We start from the raw sequence: 18,023 nt of genomic DNA, 5'->3' as shown, positions 1-18,023 counted from the left end.
ATATAAAGTTCAGACGGAACTTTGCACGTGTCATAGTGGAGCCCTCAGGATTCCAGAGCCAGCTTTCTGACATCATAATGGGGCCTCAGAGATAAAAGCCTGGGCCCAGGCAGTGTTGGTCAGTGCTGCTCAGCAGGCAGCACTGGACTGGACTGGATTACAGCTGATACAAGGTGTGAAGGAACAAGGGGTGGCTGTGGGCATGCACTTGCTGCCGCTGCCAGTGTTTATCTGCATGGCAGCAGGGCATTTGGGCGTTGCCAGGAAGGCGTTTTTATGTAGATTCCTCCTCTTTCAGCACTGCATTGTGGTGCAAGCAAAAGAAGCAAATCCTGTCTGGCTTCCTCTCCGGCCTTTATTCACCTCCCGTGTAGCTGTGAGTGTGTGAGCCTGCAGGGCCCCATGGAATTGCCTAGAAGTAGGCTGAATCGCTGCAAGGGCTGAACAGCAGTATCGGGCAGGCTCGGGCAACGCGCGGCCCGTTCGGGTTATCGCTTCTCGGCCTTTTGGCTAAGATCAAGTGTAGTATCTGTTCTTATCAGTTTAATATCTGATACGTCCCCTATCTGGGGACCATATATTAAATGGATTTTTAGAACAGGGAGATGGAAATAGAGCTTGCTCTGTCCACTCCACGCATTGACCTGGTATTGCAGTATTTCCAGGACCGGTGCACCCTTTCCTTATGTGTTGACTAAAAGCAGATTCCAAAAGTGTTTTTTGTCTTTGCTATTGTTTCTGTCTTTCTGAAGGGATCTCCCCTTTTAATCCCATTATTTCAACACCTGTTGGACAATGCATGAGTGATAATGAGCTCATTGATTAAATGCAATTAATGAATAGATTGCCACCTCTTGTTGTGTGTCGTCTGTGTTTCTGTGTTTCCGGCATTTCACATTGGAACACCTCATTCACCTTCCTTGTCTTCTCTCCGCCCTCCCTTTTAGGTAAGTTAAAGAGCTGCACCTGAGCCAGCCACTGATTGATTGATTGATTGATTGATTGATTGATTGATTGATTGATTGATTGATTGATGCAGCACAACAGTCAAATAGTGGAGTGGAGTAGGGGAACAGCAAACAGCCAATAAAGCAGCCCGCCCGCTCGCCTGCCCGCCACAATGGACCTACCTGTGTACACTAGATGGATGTGATGGAATGTACTGTCGTCCCTACATTTCAAGAAGAAGTAAGAATTGCAGTTGCAACAAAGCCTTGCTTGCCTACAAAGAGAGCAGCAATTTGGATTTGTTACTATGTTACCTAGAAGAATAACAAACTGTGCAAGGATGGAGGTTGTAGGAGCAAGGAGAAGTTGTCTGTAAAGTTGGTGGATGCCTATTTTCCATTTTGCAGTCCCTTGTCTCCCTCTTGTGGCCTCCTGGAGGCAACTAGCTGTGCAAAAAAAAGACAGCCTGGCGGCCGGCTGTTGCAGTGTTGCCCTCTCAGGCAACACTGAGTGACTGACTGAGCCTCACCGTCTTATATAAAGTTCAGACGGAACTTTGCACGTGTCATAGTGGAGCCCTCAGGATTCCAGAGCCAGCTTTCTGACATCATAATGGGGCCTCAGAGATAAAAGCCTGGGCCCAGGCAGTGTTGGTCAGTGCTGCTCAGCAGGCAGCACTGGACTGGACTGGATTACAGCTGATACAAGGTGTGAAGGAACAAGGGGTGGCTGTGGGCATGCACTTGCTGCCGCTGCCAGTGTTTATCTGCATGGCAGCAGGGCATTTGGGCGTTGCCAGGAAGGCGTTTTTATGTAGATTCCTCCTCTTTCAGCACTGCATTGTGGTGCAAGCAAAAGAAGCAAATCCTGTCTGGCTTCTAGCTGTGAGTGTGTGAGCCTGCAGGGCCCCATGGAATTGCCTAGAAGTAGGCTGAATCGCTGCAAGGGCTGAACAGCAGTATCGGGCAGGCTCGGGCAACGCGCGGCCCGTTCGGGTTATCGCTTCTCGGCCTTTTGGCTAAGATCAAGTGTAGTATCTGTTCTTATCAGTTTAATATCTGATACGTCCCCTATCTGGGGACCATATATTAAATGGATTTTTAGAACAGGGAGATGGAAATAGAGCTTGCTCTGTCCACTCCACGCATTGACCTGGTATTGCAGTATTTCCAGGACCGGTGCACCCTTTCCTTATGTGTTGACTAAAAGCAGATTCCAAAAGTGTTTTTTGTCTTTGCTATTGTTTCTGTCTTTCTGAAGGGATCTCCCCTTTTAATCCCATTATTTCAACACCTGTTGGACAATGCATGAGTGATAATGAGCTCATTGATTAAATGCAATTAATGAATAGATTGCCACCTCTTGTTGTGTGTCGTCTGTGTTTCTGTGTTTCCGGCATTTCACATTGGAACACCTCATTCACCTTCCTTGTCTTCTCTCCGCCCTCCCTTTTAGGTAAGTTAAAGAGCTGCACCTGAGCCAGCCACTGATTGATTGATTGATTGATTGATTGATTGATTGATTGATTGATTGATTGATTGATGCAGCACAACAGTCAAATAGTGGAGTGGAGTAGGGGAACAGCAAACAGCCAATAAAGCAGCCCGCCCGCTCGCCTGCCCGCCACAATGGACCTACCTGTGTACACTAGATGGATGTGATGGAATGTACTGTCGTCCCTACATTTCAAGAAGAAGTAAGAATTGCAGTTGCAACAAAGCCTTGCTTGCCTACAAAGAGAGCAGCAATTTGGATTTGTTACTATGTTACCTAGAAGAATAACAAACTGTGCAAGGATGGAGGTTGTAGGAGCAAGGAGAAGTTGTCTGTAAAGTTGGTGGATGCCTATTTTCCATTTTGCAGTCCCTTGTCTCCCTCTTGTGGCCTCCTGGAGGCAACTAGCTGTGCAAAAAAAAGACAGCCTGGCGGCCGGCTGTTGCAGTGTTGCCCTCTCAGGCAACACTGAGTGACTGACTGAGCCTCACCGTCTTATATAAAGTTCAGACGGAACTTTGCACGTGTCATAGTGGAGCCCTCAGGATTCCAGAGCCAGCTTTCTGACATCATAATGGGGCCTCAGAGATAAAAGCCTGGGCCCAGGCAGTGTTGGTCAGTGCTGCTCAGCAGGCAGCACTGGACTGGACTGGATTACAGCTGATACAAGGTGTGAAGGAACAAGGGGTGGCTGTGGGCATGCACTTGCTGCCGCTGCCAGTGTTTATCTGCATGGCAGCAGGGCATTTGGGCGTTGCCAGGAAGGCGTTTTTATGTAGATTCCTCCTCTTTCAGCACTGCATTGTGGTGCAAGCAAAAGAAGCAAATCCTGTCTGGCTTCCTCTCCGGCCTTTATTCACCTCCCGTGTAGCTGTGAGTGTGTGAGCCTGCAGGGCCCCATGGAATTGCCTAGAAGTAGGCTGAATCGCTGCAAGGGCTGAACAGCAGTATCGGGCAGGCTCGGGCAACGCGCGGCCCGTTCGGGTTATCGCTTCTCGGCCTTTTGGCTAAGATCAAGTGTAGTATCTGTTCTTATCAGTTTAATATCTGATACGTCCCCTATCTGGGGACCATATATTAAATGGATTTTTAGAACAGGGAGATGGAAATAGAGCTTGCTCTGTCCACTCCACGCATTGACCTGGTATTGCAGTATTTCCAGGACCGGTGCACCCTTTCCTTATGTGTTGACTAAAAGCAGATTCCAAAAGTGTTTTTTGTCTTTGCTATTGTTTCTGTCTTTCTGAAGGGATCTCCCCTTTTAATCCCATTATTTCAACACCTGTTGGACAATGCATGAGTGATAATGAGCTCATTGATTAAATGCAATTAATGAATAGATTGCCACCTCTTGTTGTGTGTCGTCTGTGTTTCTGTGTTTCCGGCATTTCACATTGGAACACCTCATTCACCTTCCTTGTCTTCTCTCCGCCCTCCCTTTTAGGTAAGTTAAAGAGCTGCACCTGAGCCAGCCACTGATTGATTGATTGATTGATTGATTGATTGATTGATTGATTGATTGATTGATTGATGCAGCACAACAGTCAAATAGTGGAGTGGAGTAGGGGAACAGCAAACAGCCAATAAAGCAGCCCGCCCGCTCGCCTGCCCGCCACAATGGACCTACCTGTGTACACTAGATGGATGTGATGGAATGTACTGTCGTCCCTACATTTCAAGAAGAAGTAAGAATTGCAGTTGCAACAAAGCCTTGCTTGCCTACAAAGAGAGCAGCAATTTGGATTTGTTACTATGTTACCTAGAAGAATAACAAACTGTGCAAGGATGGAGGTTGTAGGAGCAAGGAGAAGTTGTCTGTAAAGTTGGTGGATGCCTATTTTCCATTTTGCAGTCCCTTGTCTCCCTCTTGTGGCCTCCTGGAGGCAACTAGCTGTGCAAAAAAAAGACAGCCTGGCGGCCGGCTGTTGCAGTGTTGCCCTCTCAGGCAACACTGAGTGACTGACTGAGCCTCACCGTCTTATATAAAGTTCAGACGGAACTTTGCACGTGTCATAGTGGAGCCCTCAGGATTCCAGAGCCAGCTTTCTGACATCATAATGGGGCCTCAGAGATAAAAGCCTGGGCCCAGGCAGTGTTGGTCAGTGCTGCTCAGCAGGCAGCACTGGACTGGACTGGATTACAGCTGATACAAGGTGTGAAGGAACAAGGGGTGGCTGTGGGCATGCACTTGCTGCCGCTGCCAGTGTTTATCTGCATGGCAGCAGGGCATTTGGGCGTTGCCAGGAAGGCGTTTTTATGTAGATTCCTCCTCTTTCAGCACTGCATTGTGGTGCAAGCAAAAGAAGCAAATCCTGTCTGGCTTCCTCTCCGGCCTTTATTCACCTCCCGTGTAGCTGTGAGTGTGTGAGCCTGCAGGGCCCCATGGAATTGCCTAGAAGTAGGCTGAATCGCTGCAAGGGCTGAACAGCAGTATCGGGCAGGCTCGGGCAACGCGCGGCCCGTTCGGGTTATCGCTTCTCGGCCTTTTGGCTAAGATCAAGTGTAGTATCTGTTCTTATCAGTTTAATATCTGATACGTCCCCTATCTGGGGACCATATATTAAATGGATTTTTAGAACAGGGAGATGGAAATAGAGCTTGCTCTGTCCACTCCACGCATTGACCTGGTATTGCAGTATTTCCAGGACCGGTGCACCCTTTCCTTATGTGTTGACTAAAAGCAGATTCCAAAAGTGTTTTTTGTCTTTGCTATTGTTTCTGTCTTTCTGAAGGGATCTCCCCTTTTAATCCCATTATTTCAACACCTGTTGGACAATGCATGAGTGATAATGAGCTCATTGATTAAATGCAATTAATGAATAGATTGCCACCTCTTGTTGTGTGTCGTCTGTGTTTCTGTGTTTCCGGCATTTCACATTGGAACACCTCATTCACCTTCCTTGTCTTCTCTCCGCCCTCCCTTTTAGGTAAGTTAAAGAGCTGCACCTGAGCCAGCCACTGATTGATTGATTGATTGATTGATTGATTGATTGATTGATTGATTGATTGATGCAGCACAACAGTCAAATAGTGGAGTGGAGTAGGGGAACAGCAAACAGCCAATAAAGCAGCCCGCCCGCTCGCCTGCCCGCCACAATGGACCTACCTGTGTACACTAGATGGATGTGATGGAATGTACTGTCGTCCCTACATTTCAAGAAGAAGTAAGAATTGCAGTTGCAACAAAGCCTTGCTTGCCTACAAAGAGAGCAGCAATTTGGATTTGTTACTATGTTACCTAGAAGAATAACAAACTGTGCAAGGATGGAGGTTGTAGGAGCAAGGAGAAGTTGTCTGTAAAGTTGGTGGATGCCTATTTTCCATTTTGCAGTCCCTTGTCTCCCTCTTGTGGCCTCCTGGAGGCAACTAGCTGTGCAAAAAAAAGACAGCCTGGCGGCCGGCTGTTGCAGTGTTGCCCTCTCAGGCAACACTGAGTGACTGACTGAGCCTCACCGTCTTATATAAAGTTCAGACGGAACTTTGCACGTGTCATAGTGGAGCCCTCAGGATTCCAGAGCCAGCTTTCTGACATCATAATGGGGCCTCAGAGATAAAAGCCTGGGCCCAGGCAGTGTTGGTCAGTGCTGCTCAGCAGGCAGCACTGGACTGGACTGGATTACAGCTGATACAAGGTGTGAAGGAACAAGGGGTGGCTGTGGGCATGCACTTGCTGCCGCTGCCAGTGTTTATCTGCATGGCAGCAGGGCATTTGGGCGTTGCCAGGAAGGCGTTTTTATGTAGATTCCTCCTCTTTCAGCACTGCATTGTGGTGCAAGCAAAAGAAGCAAATCCTGTCTGGCTTCCTCTCCGGCCTTTATTCACCTCCCGTGTAGCTGTGAGTGTGTGAGCCTGCAGGGCCCCATGGAATTGCCTAGAAGTAGGCTGAATCGCTGCAAGGGCTGAACAGCAGTATCGGGCAGGCTCGGGCAACGCGCGGCCCGTTCGGGTTATCGCTTCTCGGCCTTTTGGCTAAGATCAAGTGTAGTATCTGTTCTTATCAGTTTAATATCTGATACGTCCCCTATCTGGGGACCATATATTAAATGGATTTTTAGAACAGGGAGATGGAAATAGAGCTTGCTCTGTCCACTCCACGCATTGACCTGGTATTGCAGTATTTCCAGGACCGGTGCACCCTTTCCTTATGTGTTGACTAAAAGCAGATTCCAAAAGTGTTTTTTGTCTTTGCTATTGTTTCTGTCTTTCTGAAGGGATCTCCCCTTTTAATCCCATTATTTCAACACCTGTTGGACAATGCATGAGTGATAATGAGCTCATTGATTAAATGCAATTAATGAATAGATTGCCACCTCTTGTTGTGTGTCGTCTGTGTTTCTGTGTTTCCGGCATTTCACATTGGAACACCTCATTCACCTTCCTTGTCTTCTCTCCGCCCTCCCTTTTAGGTAAGTTAAAGAGCTGCACCTGAGCCAGCCACTGATTGATTGATTGATTGATTGATTGATTGATTGATTGATTGATTGATTGATTGATTGATGCAGCACAACAGTCAAATAGTGGAGTGGAGTAGGGGAACAGCAAACAGCCAATAAAGCAGCCCGCCCGCTCGCCTGCCCGCCACAATGGACCTACCTGTGTACACTAGATGGATGTGATGGAATGTACTGTCGTCCCTACATTTCAAGAAGAAGTAAGAATTGCAGTTGCAACAAAGCCTTGCTTGCCTACAAAGAGAGCAGCAATTTGGATTTGTTACTATGTTACCTAGAAGAATAACAAACTGTGCAAGGATGGAGGTTGTAGGAGCAAGGAGAAGTTGTCTGTAAAGTTGGTGGATGCCTATTTTCCATTTTGCAGTCCCTTGTCTCCCTCTTGTGGCCTCCTGGAGGCAACTAGCTGTGCAAAAAAAAGACAGCCTGGCGGCCGGCTGTTGCAGTGTTGCCCTCTCAGGCAACACTGAGTGACTGACTGAGCCTCACCGTCTTATATAAAGTTCAGACGGAACTTTGCACGTGTCATAGTGGAGCCCTCAGGATTCCAGAGCCAGCTTTCTGACATCATAATGGGGCCTCAGAGATAAAAGCCTGGGCCCAGGCAGTGTTGGTCAGTGCTGCTCAGCAGGCAGCACTGGACTGGACTGGATTACAGCTGATACAAGGTGTGAAGGAACAAGGGGTGGCTGTGGGCATGCACTTGCTGCCGCTGCCAGTGTTTATCTGCATGGCAGCAGGGCATTTGGGCGTTGCCAGGAAGGCGTTTTTATGTAGATTCCTCCTCTTTCAGCACTGCATTGTGGTGCAAGCAAAAGAAGCAAATCCTGTCTGGCTTCCTCTCCGGCCTTTATTCACCTCCCGTGTAGCTGTGAGTGTGTGAGCCTGCAGGGCCCCATGGAATTGCCTAGAAGTAGGCTGAATCGCTGCAAGGGCTGAACAGCAGTATCGGGCAGGCTCGGGCAACGCGCGGCCCGTTCGGGTTATCGCTTCTCGGCCTTTTGGCTAAGATCAAGTGTAGTATCTGTTCTTATCAGTTTAATATCTGATACGTCCCCTATCTGGGGACCATATATTAAATGGATTTTTAGAACAGGGAGATGGAAATAGAGCTTGCTCTGTCCACTCCACGCATTGACCTGGTATTGCAGTATTTCCAGGACCGGTGCACCCTTTCCTTATGTGTTGACTAAAAGCAGATTCCAAAAGTGTTTTTTGTCTTTGCTATTGTTTCTGTCTTTCTGAAGGGATCTCCCCTTTTAATCCCATTATTTCAACACCTGTTGGACAATGCATGAGTGATAATGAGCTCATTGATTAAATGCAATTAATGAATAGATTGCCACCTCTTGTTGTGTGTCGTCTGTGTTTCTGTGTTTCCGGCATTTCACATTGGAACACCTCATTCACCTTCCTTGTCTTCTCTCCGCCCTCCCTTTTAGGTAAGTTAAAGAGCTGCACCTGAGCCAGCCACTGATTGATTGATTGATTGATTGATTGATTGATTGATTGATTGATTGATTGCAGCACAACAGTCAAATAGTGGAGTGGAGTAGGGGAACAGCAAACAGCCAATAAAGCAGCCCGCCCGCTCGCCTGCCCGCCACAATGGACCTACCTGTGTACACTAGATGGATGTGATGGAATGTACTGTCGTCCCTACATTTCAAGAAGAAGTAAGAATTGCAGTTGCAACAAAGCCTTGCTTGCCTACAAAGAGAGCAGCAATTTGGATTTGTTACTATGTTACCTAGAAGAATAACAAACTGTGCAAGGATGGAGGTTGTAGGAGCAAGGAGAAGTTGTCTGTAAAGTTGGTGGATGCCTATTTTCCATTTTGCAGTCCCTTGTCTCCCTCTTGTGGCCTCCTGGAGGCAACTAGCTGTGCAAAAAAAAGACAGCCTGGCGGCCGGCTGTTGCAGTGTTGCCCTCTCAGGCAACACTGAGTGACTGACTGAGCCTCACCGTCTTATATAAAGTTCAGACGGAACTTTGCACGTGTCATAGTGGAGCCCTCAGGATTCCAGAGCCAGCTTTCTGACATCATAATGGGGCCTCAGAGATAAAAGCCTGGGCCCAGGCAGTGTTGGTCAGTGCTGCTCAGCAGGCAGCACTGGACTGGACTGGATTACAGCTGATACAAGGTGTGAAGGAACAAGGGGTGGCTGTGGGCATGCACTTGCTGCCGCTGCCAGTGTTTATCTGCATGGCAGCAGGGCATTTGGGCGTTGCCAGGAAGGCGTTTTTATGTAGATTCCTCCTCTTTCAGCACTGCATTGTGGTGCAAGCAAAAGAAGCAAATCCTGTCTGGCTTCCTCTCCGGCCTTTATTCACCTCCCGTGTAGCTGTGAGTGTGTGAGCCTGCAGGGCCCCATGGAATTGCCTAGAAGTAGGCTGAATCGCTGCAAGGGCTGAACAGCAGTATCGGGCAGGCTCGGGCAACGCGCGGCCCGTTCGGGTTATCGCTTCTCGGCCTTTTGGCTAAGATCAAGTGTAGTATCTGTTCTTATCAGTTTAATATCTGATACGTCCCCTATCTGGGGACCATATATTAAATGGATTTTTAGAACAGGGAGATGGAAATAGAGCTTGCTCTGTCCACTCCACGCATTGACCTGGTATTGCAGTATTTCCAGGACCGGTGCACCCTTTCCTTATGTGTTGACTAAAAGCAGATTCCAAAAGTGTTTTTTGTCTTTGCTATTGTTTCTGTCTTTCTGAAGGGATCTCCCCTTTTAATCCCATTATTTCAACACCTGTTGGACAATGCATGAGTGATAATGAGCTCATTGATTAAATGCAATTAATGAATAGATTGCCACCTCTTGTTGTGTGTCGTCTGTGTTTCTGTGTTTCCGGCATTTCACATTGGAACACCTCATTCACCTTCCTTGTCTTCTCTCCGCCCTCCCTTTTAGGTAAGTTAAAGAGCTGCACCTGAGCCAGCCACTGATTGATTGATTGATTGATTGATTGATTGATTGATTGATTGATTGCAGCACAACAGTCAAATAGTGGAGTGGAGTAGGGGAACAGCAAACAGCCAATAAAGCAGCCCGCCCGCTCGCCTGCCCGCCACAATGGACCTACCTGTGTACACTAGATGGATGTGATGGAATGTACTGTCGTCCCTACATTTCAAGAAGAAGTAAGAATTGCAGTTGCAACAAAGCCTTGCTTGCCTACAAAGAGAGCAGCAATTTGGATTTGTTACTATGTTACCTAGAAGAATAACAAACTGTGCAAGGATGGAGGTTGTAGGAGCAAGGAGAAGTTGTCTGTAAAGTTGGTGGATGCCTATTTTCCATTTTGCAGTCCCTTGTCTCCCTCTCCTGGAGGCAACTAGCTGTGCAAAAAAAAGACAGCCTGGCGGCCGGCTGTTGCAGTGTTGCCCTCTCAGGCAACACTGAGTGACTGACTGAGCCTCACCGTCTTATATAAAGTTCAGACGGAACTTTGCACGTGTCATAGTGGAGCCCTCAGGATTCCAGAGCCAGCTTTCTGACATCATAATGGGGCCTCAGAGATAAAAGCCTGGGCCCAGGCAGTGTTGGTCAGTGCTGCTCAGCAGGCAGCACTGGACTGGACTGGATTACAGCTGATACAAGGTGTGAAGGAACAAGGGGTGGCTGTGGGCATGCACTTGCTGCCGCTGCCAGTGTTTATCTGCATGGCAGCAGGGCATTTGGGCGTTGCCAGGAAGGCGTTTTTATGTAGATTCCTCCTCTTTCAGCACTGCATTGTGGTGCAAGCAAAAGAAGCAAATCCTGTCTGGCTTCCTCTCCGGCCTTTATTCACCTCCCGTGTAGCTGTGAGTGTGTGAGCCTGCAGGGCCCCATGGAATTGCCTAGAAGTAGGCTGAATCGCTGCAAGGGCTGAACAGCAGTATCGGGCAGGCTCGGGCAACGCGCGGCCCGTTCGGGTTATCGCTTCTCGGCCTTTTGGCTAAGATCAAGTGTAGTATCTGTTCTTATCAGTTTAATATCTGATACGTCCCCTATCTGGGGACCATATATTAAATGGATTTTTAGAACAGGGAGATGGAAATAGAGCTTGCTCTGTCCACTCCACGCATTGACCTGGTATTGCAGTATTTCCAGGACCGGTGCACCCTTTCCTTATGTGTTGACTAAAAGCAGATTCCAAAAGTGTTTTTTGTCTTTGCTATTGTTTCTGTCTTTCTGAAGGGATCTCCCCTTTTAATCCCATTATTTCAACACCTGTTGGACAATGCATGAGTGATAATGAGCTCATTGATTAAATGCAATTAATGAATAGATTGCCACCTCTTGTTGTGTGTCGTCTGTGTTTCTGTGTTTCCGGCATTTCACATTGGAACACCTCATTCACCTTCCTTGTCTTCTCTCCGCCCTCCCTTTTAGGTAAGTTAAAGAGCTGCACCTGAGCCAGCCACTGATTGATTGATTGATTGATTGATTGATTGATTGATTGATTGATTGATTGATTGATGCAGCACAACAGTCAAATAGTGGAGTGGAGTAGGGGAACAGCAAACAGCCAATAAAGCAGCCCGCCCGCTCGCCTGCCCGCCACAATGGACCTACCTGTGTACACTAGATGGATGTGATGGAATGTACTGTCGTCCCTACATTTCAAGAAGAAGTAAGAATTGCAGTTGCAACAAAGCCTTGCTTGCCTACAAAGAGAGCAGCAATTTGGATTTGTTACTATGTTACCTAGAAGAATAACAAACTGTGCAAGGATGGAGGTTGTAGGAGCAAGGAGAAGTTGTCTGTAAAGTTGGTGGATGCCTATTTTCCATTTTGCAGTCCCTTGTCTCCCTCTTGTGGCCTCCTGGAGGCAACTAGCTGTGCAAAAAAAAGACAGCCTGGCGGCCGGCTGTTGCAGTGTTGCCCTCTCAGGCAACACTGAGTGACTGACTGAGCCTCACCGTCTTATATAAAGTTCAGACGGAACTTTGCACGTGTCATAGTGGAGCCCTCAGGATTCCAGAGCCAGCTTTCTGACATCATAATGGGGCCTCAGAGATAAAAGCCTGGGCCCAGGCAGTGTTGGTCAGTGCTGCTCAGCAGGCAGCACTGGACTGGACTGGATTACAGCTGATACAAGGTGTGAAGGAACAAGGGGTGGCTGTGGGCATGCACTTGCTGCCGCTGCCAGTGTTTATCTGCATGGCAGCAGGGCATTTGGGCGTTGCCAGGAAGGCGTTTTTATGTAGATTCCTCCTCTTTCAGCACTGCATTGTGGTGCAAGCAAAAGAAGCAAATCCTGTCTGGCTTCCTCTCCGGCCTTTATTCACCTCCCGTGTAGCTGTGAGTGTGTGAGCCTGCAGGGCCCCATGGAATTGCCTAGAAGTAGGCTGAATCGCTGCAAGGGCTGAACAGCAGTATCGGGCAGGCTCGGGCAACGCGCGGCCCGTTCGGGTTATCGCTTCTCGGCCTTTTGGCTAAGATCAAGTGTAGTATCTGTTCTTATCAGTTTAATATCTGATACGTCCCCTATCTGGGGACCATATATTAAATGGATTTTTAGAACAGGGAGATGGAAATAGAGCTTGCTCTGTCCACTCCACGCATTGACCTGGTATTGCAGTATTTCCAGGACCGGTGCACCCTTTCCTTATGTGTTGACTAAAAGCAGATTCCAAAAGTGTTTTTTGTCTTTGCTATTGTTTCTGTCTTTCTGAAGGGATCTCCCCTTTTAATCCCATTATTTCAACACCTGTTGGACAATGCATGAGTGATAATGAGCTCATTGATTAAATGCAATTAATGAATAGATTGCCACCTCTTGTTGTGTGTCGTCTGTGTTTCTGTGTTTCCGGCATTTCACATTGGAACACCTCATTCACCTTCCTTGTCTTCTCTCCGCCCTCCCTTTTAGGTAAGTTAAAGAGCTGCACCTGAGCCAGCCACTGATTGATTGATTGATTGATTGATTGATTGATTGATGCAGCACAACAGTCAAATAGTGGAGTGGAGTAGGGGAACAGCAAACAGCCAATAAAGCAGCCCGCCCGCTCGCCTGCCCGCCACAATGGACCTACCTGTGTACACTAGATGGATGTGATGGAATGTACTGTCGTCCCTACATTTCAAGAAGAAGTAAGAATTGCAGTTGCAACAAAGCCTTGCTTGCCTACAAAGAGAGCAGCAATTTGGATTTGTTACTATGTTACCTAGAAGAATAACAAACTGTGCAAGGATGGAGGTTGTAGGAGCAAGGAGAAGTTGTCTGTAAAGTTGGTGGATGCCTATTTTCCATTTTGCAGTCCCTTGTCTCCCTCTTGTGGCCTCCTGGAGGCAACTAGCTGTGCAAAAAAAAGACAGCCTGGCGGCCGGCTGTTGCAGTGTTGCCCTCTCAGGCAACACTGAGTGACTGACTGAGCCTCACCGTCTTATATAAAGTTCAGACGGAACTTTGCACGTGTCATAGTGGAGCCCTCAGGATTCCAGAGCCAGCTTTCTGACATCATAATGGGGCCTCAGAGATAAAAGCCTGGGCCCAGGCAGTGTTGGTCAGTGCTGCTCAGCAGGCAGCACTGGACTGGACTGGATTACAGCTGATACAAGGTGTGAAGGAACAAGGGGTGGCTGTGGGCATGCACTTGCTGCCGCTGCCAGTGTTTATCTGCATGGCAGCAGGGCATTTGGGCGTTGCCAGGAAGGCGTTTTTATGTAGATTCCTCCTCTTTCAGCACTGCATTGTGGTGCAAGCAAAAGAAGCAAATCCTGTCTGGCTTCCTCTCCGGCCTTTATTCACCTCCCGTGTAGCTGTGAGTGTGTGAGCCTGCAGGGCCCCATGGAATTGCCTAGAAGTAGGCTGAATCGCTGCAAGGGCTGAACAGCAGTATCGGGCAGGCTCGGGCAACGCGCGGCCCGTTCGGGTTATCGCTTCTCGGCCTTTTGGCTAAGATCAAGTGTAGTATCTGTTCTTATCAGTTTAATATCTGATACGTCCCCTATCTGGGGACCATATATTAAATGGATTTTTAGAACAGGGAGATGGAAATAGAGCTTGCTCTGTCCACTCCACGCATTGACCTGGTATTGCAGTATTTCCAGGACCGGTGCACCCTTTCCTTATGTGTTGACTAAAAGCAGATTCCAAAAGTGTTTTTTGTCTTTGCTATTGTTTCTGTCTTTCTGAAGGGATCTCCCCTTTTAATCCCATTATTTCAACACCTGTTGGACAATGCATGAGTGATAATGAGCTCATTGATTAAATGCAATTAATGAATAGATTGCCACCTCTTGTTGTGTGTCGTCTGTGTTTCTGTGTTTCCGGCATTTCACATTGGAACACCTCATTCACCTTCCTTGTCTTCTCTCCGCCCTCCCTTTTAGGTAAGTTAAAGAGCTGCACCTGAGCCAGCCACTGATTGATTGATTGATTGATTGATTGATTGATTGATTGATTGATTGATGCAGCACAACAGTCAAATAGTGGAGTGGAGTAGGGGAACAGCAAACAGCCAATAAAGCAGCCCGCCCGCTCGCCTGCCCGCCACAATGGACCTACCTGTGTACACTAGATGGATGTGATGGAATGTACTGTCGTCCCTACATTTCAAGAAGAAGTAAGAATTGCAGTTGCAACAAAGCCTTGCTTGCCTACAAAGAGAGCAGCAATTTGGATTTGTTACTATGTTACCTAGAAGAATAACAAACTGTGCAAGGATGGAGGTTGTAGGAGCAAGGAGAAGTTGTCTGTAAAGTTGGTGGATGCCTATTTTCCATTTTGCAGTCCCTTGTCTCCCTCTTGTGGCCTCCTGGAGGCAACTAGCTGTGCAAAAAAAAGACAGCCTGGCGGCCGGCTGTTGCAGTGTTGCCCTCTCAGGCAACACTGAGTGACTGACTGAGCCTCACCGTCTTATATAAAGTTCAGACGGAACTTTGCACGTGTCATAGTGGAGCCCTCAGGATTCCAGAGCCAGCTTTCTGACATCATAATGGGGCCTCAGAGATAAAAGCCTGGGCCCAGGCAGTGTTGGTCAGTGCTGCTCAGCAGGCAGCACTGGACTGGACTGGATTACAGCTGATACAAGGTGTGAAGGAACAAGGGGTGGCTGTGGGCATGCACTTGCTGCCGCTGCCAGTGTTTATCTGCATGGCAGCAGGGCATTTGGGCGTTGCCAGGAAGGCGTTTTTATGTAGATTCCTCCTCTTTCAGCACTGCATTGTGGTGCAAGCAAAAGAAGCAAATCCTGTCTGGCTTCCTCTCCGGCCTTTATTCACCTCCCGTGTAGCTGTGAGTGTGTGAGCCTGCAGGGCCCCATGGAATTGCCTAGAAGTAGGCTGAATCGCTGCAAGGGCTGAACAGCAGTATCGGGCAGGCTCGGGCAACGCGCGGCCCGTTCGGGTTATCGCTTCTCGGCCTTTTGGCTAAGATCAAGTGTAGTATCTGTTCTTATCAGTTTAATATCTGATACGTCCCCTATCTGGGGACCATATATTAAATGGATTTTTAGAACAGGGAGATGGAAATAGAGCTTGCTCTGTCCACTCCACGCATTGACCTGGTATTGCAGTATTTCCAGGACCGGTGCACCCTTTCCTTATGTGTTGACTAAAAGCAGATTCCAAAAGTGTTTTTTGTCTTTGCTATTGTTTCTGTCTTTCTGAAGGGATCTCCCCTTTTAATCCCATTATTTCAACACCTGTTGGACAATGCATGAGTGATAATGAGCTCATTGATTAAATGCAATTAATGAATAGATTGCCACCTCTTGTTGTGTGTCGTCTGTGTTTCTGTGTTTCCGGCATTTCACATTGGAACACCTCATTCACCTTCCTTGTCTTCTCTCCGCCCTCCCTTTTAGGTAAGTTAAAGAGCTGCACCTGAGCCAGCCACTGATTGATTGATTGATTGATTGATTGATTGATTGATTGATTGATTGATTGATTGATTGATTGATGCAGCACAACAGTCAAATAGTGGAGTGGAGTAGGGGAACAGCAAACAGCCAATAAAGCAGCCCGCCCGCTCGCCTGCCCGCCACAATGGACCTACCTGTGTACACTAGATGGATGTGATGGAATGTACTGTCGTCCCTACATTTCAAGAAGAAGTAAGAATTGCAGTTGCAACAAAGCCTTGCTTGCCTACAAAGAGAGCAGCAATTTGGATTTGTTACTATGTTACCTAGAAGAATAACAAACTGTGCAAGGATGGAGGTTGTAGGAGCAAGGAGAAGTTGTCTGTAAAGTTGGTGGATGCCTATTTTCCATTTTGCAGTCCCTTGTCTCCCTCTTGTGGCCTCCTGGAGGCAACTAGCTGTGCAAAAAAAAGACAGCCGGGCGGCCGGCTGTTGCAGTGTTGCCCTCTCAGGCAACACTGAGTGACTGACTGAGCCTCACCGTCTTATATAAAGTTCAGACGGAACTTTGCACGTGTCATAGTGGAGCCCTCAGGATTCCAGAGCCAGCTTTCTGACATCATAATGGGGCCTCAGAGATAAAAGCCTGGGCCCAGGCAGTGTTGGTCAGTGCTGCTCAGCAGGCAGCACTGGACTGGACTGGATTACAGCTGATACAAGGTGTGAAGGAACAAGGGGTGGCTGTGGGCATGCACTTGCTGCCGCTGCCAGTGTTTATCTGCATGGCAGCAGGGCATTTGGGCGTTGCCAGGAAGGCGTTTTTATGTAGATTCCTCCTCTTTCAGCACTGCATTGTGGTGCAAGCAAAAGAAGCAAATCCTGTCTGGCTTCCTCTCCGGCCTTTATTCACCTCCCGTGTAGCTGTGAGTGTGTGAGCCTGCAGGGCCCCATGGAATTGCCTAGAAGTAGGCTGAATCGCTGCAAGGGCTGAACAGCAGTATCGGGCAGGCTCGGGCAACGTGCGGCCCGTTCGGGTTATCGCTTCTCGGCCTTTTGGCTAAGATCAAGTGTAGTATCTGTTCTTATCAGTTTAATATCTGATACGTCCCCTATCTGGGGACCATATATTAAATGGATTTTTAGAACAGGGAGATGGAAATAGAGCTTGCTCTGTCCACTCCACGCATTGACCTGGTATTGCAGTATTTCCAGGACCGGTGCACCCTTTCCTTATGTGTTGACTAAAAGCAGATTCCAAAAGTGTTTTTTGTCTTTGCTATTGTTTCTGTCTTTCTGAAGGGATCTCCCCTTTTAATCCCATTATTTCAACACCTGTTGGACAATGCATGAGTGATAATGAGCTCATTGATTAAATGCAATTAATGAATAGATTGCCACCTCTTGTTGTGTGTCGTCTGTGTTTCTGTGTTTCCGGCATTTCACATTGGAACACCTCATTCACCTTCCTTGTCTTCTCTCCGCCCTCCCTTTTAGGTAAGTTAAAGAGCTGCACCTGAGCCAGCCACTGATTGATTGATTGATTGATTGATTGATTGATTGATTGATTGATTGATTGATTGATTGATTGATTGATGCAGCACAACAGTCAAATAGTGGAGTGGAGTAGGGGAACAGCAAACAGCCAATAAAGCAGCCCGCCCGCTCGCCTGCCCGCCACAATGGACCTACCTGTGTACACTAGATGGATGTGATGGAATGTACTGTCGTCCCTACATTTCAAGAAGAAGTAAGAATTGCAGTTGCAACAAAGCCTTGCTTGCCTACAAAGAGAGCAGCAATTTGGATTTGTTACTATGTTACCTAGAAGAATAACAAACTGTGCAAGGATGGAGGTTGTAGGAGCAAGGAGAAGTTGTCTGTAAAGTTGGTGGATGCCTATTTTCCATTTTGCAGTCCCTTGTCTCCCTCTTGTGGCCTCCTGGAGGCAACTAGCTGTGCAAAAAAAAGACAGCCTGGCGGCCGGCTGTTGCAGTGTTGCCCTCTCAGGCAACACTGAGTGACTGACTGAGCCTCACCGTCTTATATAAAGTTCAGACGGAACTTTGCACGTGTCATAGTGGAGCCCTCAGGATTCCAGAGCCAGCTTTCTGACATCATAATGGGGCCTCAGAGATAAAAGCCTGGGCCCAGGCAGTGTTGGTCAGTGCTGCTCAGCAGGCAGCACTGGACTGGACTGGATTACAGCTGATACAAGGTGTGAAGGAACAAGGGGTGGCTGTGGGCATGCACTTGCTGCCGCTGCCAGTGTTTATCTGCATGGCAGCAGGGCATTTGGGCGTTGCCAGGAAGGCGTTTTTATGTAGATTCCT

General features: G+C 47.8%; 12 non-coding genes across 12 annotated transcripts; all 12 read left to right on the top strand.

Moving 5' to 3' along the window:
• The first annotated feature begins 490 nt into the window (after positions 1-490).
• On the top strand, positions 491-681 carry LOC142719645 (U2 spliceosomal RNA). Its single transcript, XR_012872863.1, has one exon. It is a non-coding gene; the product is annotated as a U2 spliceosomal RNA (small nuclear RNA).
• A 1,265-nt stretch (positions 682-1,946) lies between these two features.
• LOC142719644 (U2 spliceosomal RNA) lies at positions 1,947-2,137 on the top strand. The gene has a single exon (XR_012872862.1). It is a non-coding gene; the product is annotated as a U2 spliceosomal RNA (small nuclear RNA).
• A 1,292-nt stretch (positions 2,138-3,429) lies between these two features.
• LOC142719643 (U2 spliceosomal RNA) lies at positions 3,430-3,620 on the top strand. The gene has a single exon (XR_012872861.1). It is a non-coding gene; the product is annotated as a U2 spliceosomal RNA (small nuclear RNA).
• A 1,292-nt stretch (positions 3,621-4,912) lies between these two features.
• Positions 4,913-5,103, top strand: LOC142719642 (U2 spliceosomal RNA). Its single transcript, XR_012872860.1, has one exon. It is a non-coding gene; the product is annotated as a U2 spliceosomal RNA (small nuclear RNA).
• A 1,288-nt stretch (positions 5,104-6,391) lies between these two features.
• LOC142719640 (U2 spliceosomal RNA) lies at positions 6,392-6,582 on the top strand. The gene has a single exon (XR_012872857.1). It is a non-coding gene; the product is annotated as a U2 spliceosomal RNA (small nuclear RNA).
• A 1,296-nt stretch (positions 6,583-7,878) lies between these two features.
• Positions 7,879-8,069, top strand: LOC142719639 (U2 spliceosomal RNA). The gene has a single exon (XR_012872856.1). It is a non-coding gene; the product is annotated as a U2 spliceosomal RNA (small nuclear RNA).
• A 1,285-nt stretch (positions 8,070-9,354) lies between these two features.
• LOC142719638 (U2 spliceosomal RNA) lies at positions 9,355-9,545 on the top strand. Its single transcript, XR_012872855.1, has one exon. It is a non-coding gene; the product is annotated as a U2 spliceosomal RNA (small nuclear RNA).
• A 1,273-nt stretch (positions 9,546-10,818) lies between these two features.
• LOC142719636 (U2 spliceosomal RNA) lies at positions 10,819-11,009 on the top strand. Its single transcript, XR_012872854.1, has one exon. It is a non-coding gene; the product is annotated as a U2 spliceosomal RNA (small nuclear RNA).
• Positions 11,010-12,301: 1,292 nt separating this feature from the next.
• Positions 12,302-12,492, top strand: LOC142719635 (U2 spliceosomal RNA). The gene has a single exon (XR_012872853.1). It is a non-coding gene; the product is annotated as a U2 spliceosomal RNA (small nuclear RNA).
• Positions 12,493-13,764: 1,272 nt separating this feature from the next.
• LOC142719634 (U2 spliceosomal RNA) lies at positions 13,765-13,955 on the top strand. Its single transcript, XR_012872852.1, has one exon. It is a non-coding gene; the product is annotated as a U2 spliceosomal RNA (small nuclear RNA).
• A 1,284-nt stretch (positions 13,956-15,239) lies between these two features.
• Positions 15,240-15,430, top strand: LOC142719633 (U2 spliceosomal RNA). Its single transcript, XR_012872851.1, has one exon. It is a non-coding gene; the product is annotated as a U2 spliceosomal RNA (small nuclear RNA).
• Positions 15,431-16,730: 1,300 nt separating this feature from the next.
• Positions 16,731-16,921, top strand: LOC142719632 (U2 spliceosomal RNA). The gene has a single exon (XR_012872850.1). It is a non-coding gene; the product is annotated as a U2 spliceosomal RNA (small nuclear RNA).
• Positions 16,922-18,023: the final 1,102 nt, after the last annotated feature.

The sequence above is a fragment of the Rhinoderma darwinii genome, unplaced genomic scaffold (assembly GCF_050947455.1).
Source record: "Rhinoderma darwinii isolate aRhiDar2 unplaced genomic scaffold, aRhiDar2.hap1 Scaffold_486, whole genome shotgun sequence".
NCBI lineage: Eukaryota > Metazoa > Chordata > Amphibia > Anura > Rhinodermatidae > Rhinoderma > Rhinoderma darwinii.
Note: the sequence above shows the minus strand (reverse complement) of the source record. Positions and strands in the feature narration are given on the sequence as shown.